We start from the raw sequence: 14,044 nt of genomic DNA, 5'->3' as shown, positions 1-14,044 counted from the left end.
CCAGCGTCCCGGCACCACTGGGCCTCCGACCCGCCAGTTCGCTGCTGCAGCCCTGGGAGAGGAGGGAGAAGAAGACGTAGAGGTCTACGAGGAAGGTCAAACCGAGTATGAACCGGCCGCCATGGCCCTAGCCTGCCTGGGCAATAGAGACCTGGTCCCCCAGGCCCCGCTACCGAGCAACACTCGAAAATACCGTCAGTGGGTACACATCAATGGACGACGGACCGAAGCCCTCCGAGACACGGGAGCCAGTGTGACGGCCGTCCGCTGCCACTTGGTGACCCCCGAACAGATCATCCCGAACGTACGATGCCCCGTGAGGGCCGCCGACAACTCTGAAACTCTATGCCAGATGGCCCGAATTTTCTTCGAATGGGGGGAGTGTCGGGCACCCTCAAGGTGACCGTCCGGGACGACGCCCCCGTGGACTGCCTCCTTGGGAATGACCTCGAGAGCTCTCCCTGGGCCCAAGTCGAGCGGCGAGAGCACCTAGGAATGATGGGACTACCTGAGTGGGTCTGTGCGACGACCCGATCTATGGCGGCCCGAGCCCCGGCAGCGACCGAGGCCACCCCGACCGAAGAGCCGGAGTGGCCCGAGCCACCACCCCCTGCCATCCATGAAGAATGCGACTCCGAGACCAGGCCATCGGAGCCCGGAAACCACCATGAGCTCAGCGACATCCCCGAACTCGCCCAATGGCGCCAAGAGGGTGGTCCCACCCGAGAACAGTTTCGGCAGGAACAGAAGAGCTGCCCTTCCCTCGAGGGGACCCACCAACAAGCCGCTGCCCAAGCTACCGGGGACACCTCAGGGTCCCACTGGGTCTACTGGGACCACGACCTCCTATACAGTGAACAGAAAATTGCCGAGCTGGGGGCCAGCCGAGTGCTAGTGGTTCCCCTGCGATTCAGAGACTTCCTTTTGAACCTGGCGCACGATGTGCCCCTCGCCGGGCACCTGGGGCAGGACAAAACTTACAGCCGCCTGGTGACCCATTTTTACTGGCCCAAAATGCGCAACGATGTACATAACCACTGCCGCACCTGCCCGACATGCCAAGCCAGCGGAAAGAGCAGGGGGAAGGTGAAGGCCCCGCTCCAACCTTTTCCAGTAGTGACAACCCCCTTCGAGCGAGTGGGTATAGACATTGTGGGGCCCCTGGACCCTCAAACCTCGCAAGTGCATCGCTTCATACTTGTCCTGGTGGACCACGCCACCCGCTATCCTGAAGCCATCCCCCTCAGAACCATCACCGCTCCCGTGGTGGGGCGAGCCCTGATGGGGATATTCTCCCGAGTAGGATTCCCCCGAGAGGTCGTGAGCGATCGGGGCACCAACTTTATATCGAAGTATATGCGGTCCCTGTGGCAACAGTGCGGGGTCACATATAAGTTCACCACCCCGTATCATCCCCAAGGGAATGGACTTGTGGAGCGGTTCAACCGGACTCTCAAGGGGATGATCCAGGGCCTAGAAGAGCCACTACGACGCAAATGGGATGTCCTGCTGCCCTGCCTCCTGTTTGCCTATTGGGAGGTACCCCAGAAATCCCTGGGGTTCAGCCCCTTTGAACTCTTGTACGGACACCCTGTCCGAGGTCCGCTCAGCCTGGTCAAAGAAGGCTGGGAAACTACAGTCCAAGACGCACCACCGGATGTCTACCGGTACCTCCTGACCCTCCGAAACCAGACTCGGAAGTTCCGGGCCCTTGCGGAGGCCAACCTGGAGGCCAGTCAGGAGGACATGAAACGCTGGTATGACCAGAACTCCTCCTCCATCGAGTTCGAGCCGGGCCAGCGGGTCTGGGTCATGTCCCCGGTCGTACCATGTGCCCTCCAGGACAAATGGTCGGGGCCCTTCAAGGTGATCGAGCGCAAGAGCCCCGTCACTTACCTCGTGGACATGGAGTCTCCTCGGAACCCCCTCCGGGTTCTGCACGCCAACCGGCTCAAACCTCATTTCGCCCGCACAGAACTGAGCCTGCTGCTAGCTACCGACGATGAGACCGAAGACGACTCCGAGCCCTTGCCCGACCTCCTAAAGTGCACAGAGAAGGACGGCTCCGTCGAAGGGATCTCTCTCTCTCCCAACCTGACCCCCGCACAGCGCCGAGACTGCCAAGAACTGTTGGGACAATTCACAGATCTGTTCTCCCTCACCCCCGGGGTTACCCAATGGTGTGTCCACGATGTCGACACCGGGGACAATCCGCCAGTCTGACACCGGGCCTACCGGGTCCCCGACCGAGTTCTGGCCTGCATCCAGACGGAAGTTACCAAGATGCTGGCCCTGGGGGTGGTCGAACCCTCCGACAGTCCCTGGGCCAGCCCAGTTGTCCTGGTCCCCAAGGCCGCCGCACCTGGCACCCCGCCAGAACTCCGGTTTTGCGTCGACTACCGGGGACTGAATGCTGTTACAAGAACCGACGCCCATCCCATCCCCCGGGCCGATGAACTGATCGACCGCCTGGGGGTCGCCAAGTACCTCAGTACCTTCGACCTCACCACCGGGTATTGGCAGATCGGCCTCACCCCTGGCGCCCAGGAGCGATCAGCCTTCTCCACACCCGACGGCCACTTCCAGTTCAAAGTGATGCCCTTCGGCATGAAAAACGCCCCGGCCACCTTCCAGAGACTAGTAAACAAAGTACTGGCGGGGCTAGAAGACTTCAGTGCCGCCTACCTAGACGACATTGCGGTCTACAGCCTCCACTGGGCCGAGCACCTGAAACACCTCTGGGAAGTCCTGACAGCCCTCCGCCGGGCCGGGCTAACTGTGAAGGCCAGCAAATGCCAGATAGGCCAAGGGTCCGTGACCTATCTGGGACACCAAGTGGGGAGCGGCCAAGTGGCTCCCCTCCAACCCAAGATCGACGCCATCGTAGCCTGGGAGCCCCCGGTCAACCAGACCGCCGTCCGAGCCTTCCTGGGGCTCACTGGGTACTATCGGCGTTTTATCAAGAACTATGGTAGCATTGTGGGGCCCCTCACGGAACTGACCTCGAAGAACCGGCCCCAGAAAGTGCAGTGGACACCCGCGTGTCAGGTGGCCTTCGAGACCTTGAAAGCAGCCATGTGTACCGCCCCTGTGCTCCAGGCCCCCGACTACAGCCGAGAGTTTGTGGTCCAGACCGACGCCTCGGAACACGGCATCGGGGCGGTCCTGTCGCAAATTGACTCCGAGGGAACTGACCATCCTGTGGCCTTCATCAGCCGGCGGCTGCTGGCCCGAGAACAGCGATGGAGCACCATCAAGAGAGAGGCCTTCGCTGTCGTGTGGGCCCTCAAGAAACTCAGGCCCTACCTCTTCGGCACCCACTTCCGGGTGCAGACTGACCACCGGCCCTTAAGGTGGCTGATGCAGATGCGTGGCAAAAATCCGAAACTGTTGCGATGGTCCATCTCCCTCCAAGGCATGGATTTCACTGTGGAGCATCGCCCTGGCAGCGACCACGCCAACGCTGATGGCCTGTCCCGGTTTTTCCGCCTCGACGAGGAGAGCCCCCAGGAAGATGGGTGACTCTCCCCGCCTTCAGCTGGAGGGGACGTGTGTTGGACACGGCCTCGTGGCGTGGTCCGACCCCTTCCGCATGGAGGGCCCAGGACGACATCGGCCCTCCATTTACCTACTATCGACCCCCCTGACACGCACATTCACGAACCATCGGCGAGAGCAGCCTCCCCGGCCACCTACAACCCCTCCCGGGTACCCCGGCGGAACCTGCTCGCCAACGCTGCCAGCCTGGCAACCTGACCAGGCCACCCTTTCCGGCCGGCTCCATCTCGGGGCCATCACGACCCGAACACGTGGCCGCAGCCATCCCGGGCCCCGGCCCCAGCAAAGCCCCGACATTGAGGCACCAAGATCCTCCTAGGTGGTAAAGTGGCCACTCGACAAGATCCCGGAGGAGGAGAGTTTCGATGGGCCTCCAGCCGCCCCCGGACGCCTGGTATCAATCGCCCTCCAGCCTCCCTGGGCGCTGGCTCCACCCCCCTGCTGGGTGTCTGGACACCTTCATCCCGGCCCCTCTGACCCCCAGGCACGAGGGTCCGGACATCAAAGCCCTCCAGTCCTATATCTGGGCCAGCCCTGGATTAGGACGGCAGTTGTATCTGGAGTCGAAGCCCTGCTGACCTCGTAGCGGCTGATCCTGATCCGAACTCTTGCACCTGGAACCTTCGAGGCCCTGCTGACGCTGTCGCGGCCTGACCAAACTGAACCACCTTCGAGGCCCTGCTGACGCTGTCGCGGCCTGACCAAGCTGAACTACCTTCGAGGCCCTGCTGACGCTGTCGCGGCCTGACCAAGCTGAACTACCTTCGAGGCCCTGCTGACGCTGTCGCGGCCTGACCAAGCGGAACTACCTTCGAGGCCCTGCTGACGCTGTCGCGGCCTGACCAAGCTGAACTACCTTCGAGGCCCTGCTGACGCTGTCGCGGCCTGACCAAGCGGAACTACCTTCGAGGCCCTGCTGACGCTGTCGCGGCCTGACCAAGCTGAACTATCATCGAGGCCCTGCTGACGCTGTCGCGGCCTGACCAAACTGAACCACCTTCGAGGCCCTGCTGACGCTGTCGCGGCCTGACCAAGCTGAACTACCTTCGAGGCCCTGCTGACGCTGTCGCGGCCTGAACTAGCTGAACTACCTTCGAGGCCCTGCTGACGCTGTCGCGGCCTGACCAAGCGGAACTACCTTCGAGGCCCTGCTGACGCTGTCGCGGCCTGACCAAGCTGAACTACCTTCGAGGCCCTGCTGACGCTGTCGCGGCCTGACCAAGCGGAACTACCTTCGAGGCCCTGCTGACGCTGTCGCGGCCTGACCAAGCTGAACCACCTTCGAGGCCCTGCTGACGCTGTCGCGGCCTGACCCCTTGAACTATCCACGCACCAGTGGGTGCCAAGACTGTCCCGCTACCCCCTTTCCCCGAGACCACGACTTTACGGATCCCTCGATCCTGCCAAGACCTTGCTTTGATTACTTATATAAAGATTCTTGTGAATATCCTTCCTGTGTGACGTCTATCTGTAAGTAGTGTGATTGATCTGCTGTTACGATTGTAGGAGAGAAGCCTCGCCAAGGAGGCCTCCCTACGGCGCTTGGCCTGTTCCAAAAAGAGAGGTGGGTCTCGGGGCGAACAGTCAGACACCTTCTGTCTCCCCTGGGGTCGCCTTTCCAACACCTGGACACGTGTTTCGGGGTATTACCCCTCATCAGCAGGGATAGGCCGTGTACTGGGGTTGCCGATGGCTGCCAATATCTGCCAGGTATAGTACCACTCAGGCGCATAGGTGCGGGATCCCAGGCTTGTCAGCCCGCTGCTCAAGGGAGCTTTAAAGTTACAAATGGGGGTGGGGTGGCACACTACTCACACACCGGCGGTGTCGCCCCTAAGGACTCTGGTCAATGTAGTAAAGTGTTCGCGATGCATCATCTTTCGATCTTCTGCTATCTTCGCTGTCTCGCCATCCCTGGACACGTGTTTCTGGGTATTACCCCTCATCAGCAGGGATAGGCCGTGTACTGGGGTTGCCGATGGCTGCCAATATCTGCCAGGTATAGTACCACTCAGGCGCATAGGTGCGGGATCCCAGGCTTGTCAGCCCGCTGCTCAAGGGAGCTTTAAAGTTACAAATGGGGGTGGGGTCGCACACTACTCACACACCGGCGGTGTCGCCCCTAAGGACTCTGGTCAATGTAGTAAAGTGTTCGCGATGCATCATCTTTTGATCTTCTGCTATCTTCGCTGTCTTCGCCATCCCTGGACACGTGTTTCGGGGTATTACCCCTCATCAGCAGGGATAGGCCGTGTACTGGGGTTGCCGATGGCTGCCAATATCTGCCAGGTATAGTACCACTCAGGCGCATAGGTGCGGGATCCCAGGCTCGTCAGCCCGCTGCTCAAGGGAGCTTTAAAGTTACAAATGGGGGTGGGGTCGCACACTACTCACACACCGGCGGTGTCGCCCCTAAGGACTCTGGTCAATGTAGTAAAGTGTTCGCGATGCATCATCTTTCGATCTTCTGCTATCTTGGCTGTCTTTGCCATCCCTGGACACGTGTTTCGGGGTATTACCCCTCATCAGCAGGGATAGGCCGTGTACTGGGTTTGGTTATGCCGTTTGGGCTCTGCAACGCCCCAGCGGCATTCCAATACTTCTTGAACGATGTGTTGCGAGAGATCTTGGATCATTACGTCATCGTCTACATAGACGACATTCTCATTTATTCTGAGTCAGAGGAAGCGCATGTACATCATGTTAAGAAGGTGTTGAGTATTTTGCAAGAGCAGAGCTTATACTGCAAGTTGAGCAAATGCGACTTTCATGTCTCTGATGTGGAATTCTTAGGGGTGATGCTCAGCCCTCATGGTCTGGAAATGGCGGAACGGAAAATCAAGGCAGTGAAAGAGTTGCCTGTGCCGAAAAATGTAAAGGACGTGCAATGCTTCATTGGCTTCGCTAACTTTTACAGGCGATTCATTAACCAGTTCTCTCATGTGGTCGCTCCCATCACAAGACTGCTGAGAAAAGCTCAACCTTTTGTATGGAATTCTGAAGCCAATGAAGCTTTTGCAGCCTTGAAGGAGGCTTTTGTGTCAGCCCCAGTACTTGCTCATCCAAACCCTGACAAGCCCTTTATCGTGGAGGCTGATGCCTCCAATGTTGCAGTGGGAGCGGTACTGTCACAGAGACATGAACAGACAGGGCAGTTACATCCCATTGCATACATGTCCAGGAAGCTTATCGGGGCTGAGAGCAATTATTGTATTGCCGAAAAGGAGCTTCTGGCGATTAAGGTTGCATTTACCGAATGGAGGCATTTCTTGATGGGTGCTAGACACTTGGTTACGGTCTACACTGACCACCGAAACCTCCAGTTTATGACGGCCGCTCGACATCTCACACCAAGACAGCTTCGATGGATGCTTTTCTTTCCCGAATACCACTTCGCCATCACCTACAGACCTGGGGCGGATAATAGGAAGGCAGACGCTTTGACACGCCAGTCCTCCACCAGAACACCGGAGGCTGTGGAGGAAACTGCCATCATATATCCTGTGAAGCAGCTGTGTGTTATACAGCCTGATGTCTTCTTGGAGGGGATTCGAAAGGGGATTAACACCTTCTACTGGAAGTCTTGGCTGCAAAGCCATAAGGAATGGAGGGTGTTGGACGGCTATCCGGTGCATAAGGGGCGGCTTCTAATCCCTACAGTATCCCTTCGGAAGCAAGTATACAGGTGGTGTCATTGTTCCCCTAGTGCTGGTCATATGGGAGTGGAAAAAACGGTGGATCATATCAATCGAAGATGTTGGTGGCCATCGTTGAGAGCCGACGTCGCCGAATGGGTGTCTCAGTGTGTGGTCGGTGCGACGGTCAAGGCAGATCATCGGCGTCCGGCCGGGTTGTTATAGCCTTTGCCCACTCCTTCCGTTCCATGGGAGCGTATATCGATGGATTTCGTGGTAGGCCTACCACGTGACCAGGGATGTACAGCGATTCTGGTAGTGATTGACTACCTAACTAAGATGGGACATTTCATTGCCTGCCCACAGGTACCCACGGCTGGGCAGTTGGCTCGTCTATTGATGGTGAACATCGTTCGTTTACATGGGCTGCCAGCTGTCATTGTTTCCGATAGGGGATCCCAGTTCACCGCGCAGTTCTGGAAATCATGGTGTTCATCTCTGCATATCAAGACGGCCTTGTCCACCAGTTTCCACCCTCAGACAGATGGTCAAACGGAGCGTCTGAACCAGACCCTGAAACAGTTTTTGAGATGCTATGTGGATCTAAGTAAGGACAATTGGGTGGACTATTTGTGGCGTGCAGAGGTGGCGTACAATAATGCTACTCATAGTGCTACGCAGGTGTCTCCCTTTTATTGTACATACGGGTGCCATCCACGGTTCCTTCCCTTTCTTCATCCTGTAGTGGAGGATAAGGTGCCGGAGGCTGCAAGGAGGGTTTCGCACATCAAGGACACGCTGGTGAAGGCTCAGGGCTCTCTCCAGGCGTCAAAGGTGGCATACAAGCGCATTGCCGACAAACATCAGCGTTCTGGACCTTTGTACCAGGCTGGGAATAAGGTGTGGTTATCTACCAGGAACATTCGGTTTCGTAAACATAGTGTGTTTAACCAGCGCTACATAGGTCCGTACACTATTGAGCGTTGTATCAATCCTGTGGCTGTGAAGTTAAAGCTCCCTAGACACCTGAAAATCCATCCTGTTTTCCATGTGTCCTTGCTGAAGCCTTCCCTGTCCTCTGGGCTGCGGCTCCCTCCGCCGCAGTGGTGCAATATGAGGTGGTTGGAATATGAGGTGGAGGGCATCTTGGATTCGAAGTGGCAGGGGCGGGGTCTTCGTTAACTGGTTTCATGGAAAGGGTATGGCCCGGAGGAGAATTCATGGGAGCCCGCGTCTGATGTCCATGCGCCCCACTTGGTGTCCTTGTTCCATAGGAGGTACCCGCAACGTCCTGGGCCTTTGCGGCGCTCTTCGTGAGGAGGGGGATGTACTGTTACGTTCCCCTGAAGAGCGCCTCCTCTGCTGCATATGACTGGTGCAACATGCTGTTGACTTCGGAAAAACGACAGATCCCAGACTTCCTAGCGGCAAGGAGTTGATGGGAGGTTTCATATGGGAGCCATTTCCTGCCTTCTGTGTCGGATATTCCTGTTCGTTCACCTACGGCTGCGGAGTTGTTCTGACCCTGCTCTGGGGATCCTTGTTCTTGGATTTGAGAGTTTCTGGATTTGCACTCGTGAAGTGAATACTCGAGCGGTGTTTCGGCCGTTTCCCTGTTTCTGTTGCGTCCTCCGTTGGCGAGTCTCATAAGGCTCATGCGGAGGACGGTTGTTTTTGTGCACTAGGGTTTTGATATGATCCTGCCTTGCCCTCCGTTGGATGAGCCAGGACCGGCTCGTGCGGAGGACGACCTTTGGGTATTTTGTGAAAAGCTTTTGTTTGCATCATTTGCCCTCCGTTGGGGAGCCTGATTCTAAGGCTCGTGCGGAGGACGAAAACGCTTCAAACCACGATATATCATTACCAGGCTTGGTAATTATTTCTTCCTGCCCGGAGTTGGCGTCTTGCGGCCCTAGCAGTGGAAATTTCATTTCTGGCACTTTAATACAATCACATATTCCAGTCCCTTGAATCTCTGGGCGACTCAGCGATTCTGTCAGAAGGTACTGTACAGTGTTCTTTATTTACGGGGTGAAGTAAACCCATTCTGGATTATGTTCATTGTGAATTAGACTATCATCGTACTACGTTTTGATCACCCCTACAGAGCTGTAGAGTTAGTACAGGGTGTTATGTACAATCCTTACTATCCACATATATATATATATGTATATTGATGCCTTAGACACGTTAGGCTCCTACCAGGACAGTGGGTAAGGGTTGTTATTCCCTTGTGTGTTGCAGGTGGAAAGTACGGTGGTCCTTAGTCTTCCAGGTTTTGATGTTGGTGAAGAGTCGCTATCTTCTACAGTAAAGTGTCGTTATTTTCCTTTCCAGGTATAGTGAGTGTGGGGTGTATACTAGTAGTTATGTTACATGGTTGTTTTGTGGTTTTTCTAGAGAAAGGACTGGTTAAACAATCTTTATTAATTGTCGTTTCAGGTCTCCCTCCCCGCAGTTCCCTCCCTTCACCGTTGGCATCATTTGCCCTCGTCTGATCCTTCCTTAACCCTTGGCTATCACAGCATTCGGGGTTTGGATAGATCAGGAGGTGGCCTTCATTTTACATCACGCTGATCCCGAGGAATAGAAGGATAACACAATGGGGGCTTGTTTTGCCCCCAACTTCACCATTCTCTTTGTAAATAATCTCGAAATTATTCATACACATACCCCCAACAACCCCTTCCAAACACAGATCTCCCTCTGGCGGCACTACATAGATGACATTCTTCTTCTATGGAAGGGCCCCAGCGACTCATTAAACTCCTTCGGCCAATGGCTCGATCAGTCACAGCCTCACCTCAAATTCGCATCAGATTACAAATCCAACAACCTACCATTCATAGACATCACCATACATGCGGAAGATGGGAAAATTGGAGCCACCCTATATCGCAAGCAACGTAATGGAACACATTACTACACTACTCCAGCTACCATCCACACAGCCTTAGAGATGGTCTCCCCAATGGCCATTTCTTGCGCATATGTAGAAGTTGCAAGTGGCGCAAGGATTATTTCCGGGAATCAGACATTCTCCGCGAAAATTGATCATCAGATGATATCGGCCACGTTTGGTCTCCCGTGCCTGCAAAAGAGCATGATACTGCCACAGCAACCAGCTCCTGACATCCAAAGTCAAAAGAGTGAATTCTAGTATTCCTTTTGTGACACAGTTTAGTCCCTGCAGCAACCAAGTCAACAAAATCATCAAACGCAGTTGGTACATACTGAGAACATATGAGCCATTCCAAGAAACTCCTCTCTTCTCCTACCAACGAGGAGATAACCTGGCCAATCACTTTGTCCATGCCATTACTTGGCCTACAAAACCAGTACAACAGAGCTCCATCACTGCCACATGGGGCTTACCACCGGTTATCGGACATTATAGATGAAAAAACCTGCATGTGACCTTACATCCAACACCAAAGAATTCAAGGCTAACAACAAAACCTACAAACTAAGAACTTTCACTTACTGCCAGTCCCAAAACATTATTTACGCCATTCGTTGCCCTTGTGACCTTATATGCATCCGCCAAACCACCCAAATGGTGAAACAAAGAATAATACAACACAAAAGCAGGATTCACTGCAAAATATTGACTGCCCCCTGATAGCGCACTACATAGAGAAAAACCACAGCGAGTTGGACATCCCCTGGCAGGTGATTGACCAGCCCCTATGCCTTTCAGAGGTGGTAATCTCCAAGCACTACTAAACAGGGGTGAGTGCAAATGGATTACCCGTTGAAATTCAGTGCACCAGGTTTGAATACCATTGATGAGTAGAACAGTACAGTATACCTGTGAAAGCGTACCAGACTTCCACGCTGTGGCCTGCAACGACTCTACTGTCTCCCTCATCCCCGGTCCACCTTTGAACTTCTCTGCCCCCGCAATGTACCTTTTTGATTTGGGACATAATTTGTTAAGTCCCTCATTACACTGCACCACTAATTTGTTTTATTGAATTGACCATAATAGTGGCTTTGACCTGCTTCACATTATTTGTTTGTTTATGTATGTCATGACTTCATAACTGTTTTCATTGTACTAACTTTTTCCTTTCTGTCATTTACTACACTTGGCTAATGCCCAGTAGCCTCAACTGGACATTATTAGATATTTGTAAAACTTCCAGCCCTGCCTTCTTTCTCCAAAACCTCCCTTCCCCCTCCCCGCCTGTCCAACATTTCCTTGACCTGGGTTAGCCTTGACACTGCCTCAACCACTCTGGCCATGCCTCCAATCTCTGCTAGTCATGGTCACATGACACCATGACGCTCCCTATCCGGATGCGTGCCGTCTATTTCCATGGCTTGTACCTGCCTTCTGGTTGGACACCGGCTGGACCGCATAGAAACGTGGCGGCACTCCGCTAATCGCAGTGCTTTTCCTGTCCCAGGATTACGTCATACCACTTCGCATGACTCCCTTGAACAACCTCATGGTAAGTGTTAGATCTGGGGGTCTCTAGTTGGCAATGGTTATCACCTTTGTCCAAATAGGGACCCTTACTTCTAAGTCAGGGCAAGGGGATTACTCTCTTTAATAACCCCTGCTCACCCCCTTGAGGCAGTGTGTTAAGCATTTGTGAATATACACAGTAATACAGTGATAACACTACAGATGGACACAACACAGGTTTTATAAAAATAAGTATTCTTTATATAGACTTAAACACAAGACCACAAACAACAAAAATCCACAATACTAAACTAAAGGTTACTTAAAAGATTATAAAAGTATCTTAATTCAAGTTGATGGTAAATGCGACAAAGTTCTCAACAAAGTTCTTGGATGCGGCACGTAAAGTGAATAAAAGGCTCGCAAAAGGGGAGATGCATCGGTTCCGTGACCCGGGGGAACGGTTGCCACCTTCCTCAATGCTTGCGCAGAGTAGGGGACTCGTCGTGAGTCTTTCCGGTGCGGAGGTGATGCGTAGATTCTCGTCCTGTTGCGGTGCGCAAGATGGCGCCTTGATGCGATGCGGATGCGATGATCCAGTTATGATGCGAGAAGATGGCGCCCTTGATGCGGCGATGCGATGACGATGCGATGACGCCCTGGCAGTCTTGCGACAACTCTGTACTTTGGAGCTACGACAGGCCCTGCGATGCGCTTCTCCGGCGATGCGATGACAGCTCTCTCGATGCGTCGCGCTTCTCCGGCGATGCGACAGCAGACAGCTTCGATGAACACACGCTTCCAGGGAGATGCGACGAACTCTCGCTTCTCCGCCGTTGCGATGATTTCAGCTGTGGCAGCGACACGCTTCTTCTTGATGCGTCGCTCTTCCAGCTCCCAGTGGCACGCAAGTGACTGGAGTCAGAATTCCCAGCAAGGAAATTCAGGAGGGAGCTGGAGGTGAAGTCTTTTGGCCCTGAGACTTCAGCAGGAGGCAAGCACAGTTCAATCCCTTGGAGAATATTCTGTAGATGAAGGCCTTACAAAGGTCCATCTCCTTTCCCTTGGCAATGAAGCAACCACTGCAGGCCAACCCAGCAAACAGCACACTGGCAGAGGGGCAGTCCAAACTCCTGCAGCTTCCTTGGTTCTTCTCCTTGGCAGAAAGGTTTCTTGTTCCAGAAGTGATCTAAAGTCTGTGGGACTGGGTCCCAATATTTATATCAAAAAATCCTTTGTTCTGTGAAGGCAGAGAGACCTCTGCCTAGTTCAAACCAGTTCCTGAGCACTGTGTTTACATGACACTTCTCTTCCTTTCACTTTGGAGGGCAGAGACATCAGCCGCCCCACAGGAAGTGGAGCCAGCACAGGGGAGGGAAGATGCAGCTCTGGAGTACTCAGTTGACAAGATTCCTCTTCTCCTTTCACTGTGCAGGGCAGAGACATCTGACAAGCCACAGGGAGTGGAGCCAGCATTGTGGAGGGAAGGCCCAGCCCTATTCAGGTCCCAGGTGCACTCTCCCCCTCCCATCTGGAGGTAAATCTCCCTATTCACCACTGGGCTGACCCAGACTGTCTCCTGGAATTTCCCCAGCCCTGTCACACACAAACCCAGACAAGGAATACACAAGTCAGCAGAGGTGGGTTCAAATGGTTAGGCAAGCAAATACCTACTTTCTAAAAGTGGTATTTGCAAACACATAATATTAAAATAAACTTTACTAAAAGATGTATTTTATTATTCTGAGTTCAGGCATACTAAACTCGAAATTCTACCATGTTCCCTGAGTCAGTTAGGATTGTAGAGATGTAACAATCTTCACTGCCATTCTAATCTATGAGAACAGGTAGCCTTCAATAGTGAAAAACGAAAATGGCTTTAATTCACTACTAGAACATGCTACACACATCAGAGCATGTCCTACCTTATACTTACAATGCACCCCGCCCTTGGGCCTACCATAGGGGTGTCTAATATGAAGCAAAGGGAAGGTTTAGGGACTGGCAAGTGGGTGCACTTGGCCAAGTCGACATGGTAGTCACAGACTACACACAGGCCTTCCAATGGCAGGCCTGAGACACACTTTACAAGCTGCTTCTGTGGGTGGCATAGCCAGTGCTGCAAGCCCACCAGCAGCATTTGCTCTACAAGCCCTGGGCACACATGGTGCACTGTACTAGGGACTGACAGTAGATCAAAATAAGTCAATCATGGAATCCAATCAGTATATCAATTTAACATAGGGAGCACTTGCACTGTGGCACTGATTAGCAGTGGCACAGGGCCCAAAACATACAACCAGCAAAAATATGTCAAAACAGAGGAGGCAATCCATCAAAAATGGAAGGGAGACTCACGCCAATGATGTCAGGTCTAACAGTAAGCCTTGAACATTGCCTGATTCGTACTCTTGGTGTAATGCCCTCTCATCCAGTC

This window comes from Lissotriton helveticus, chromosome 4_1, assembly GCF_964261635.1.
Source record: "Lissotriton helveticus chromosome 4_1, aLisHel1.1, whole genome shotgun sequence".
Taxonomy (NCBI): Eukaryota; Metazoa; Chordata; class Amphibia; order Caudata; family Salamandridae; genus Lissotriton; species Lissotriton helveticus.
This window is presented reverse-complemented; position numbering follows the sequence as displayed.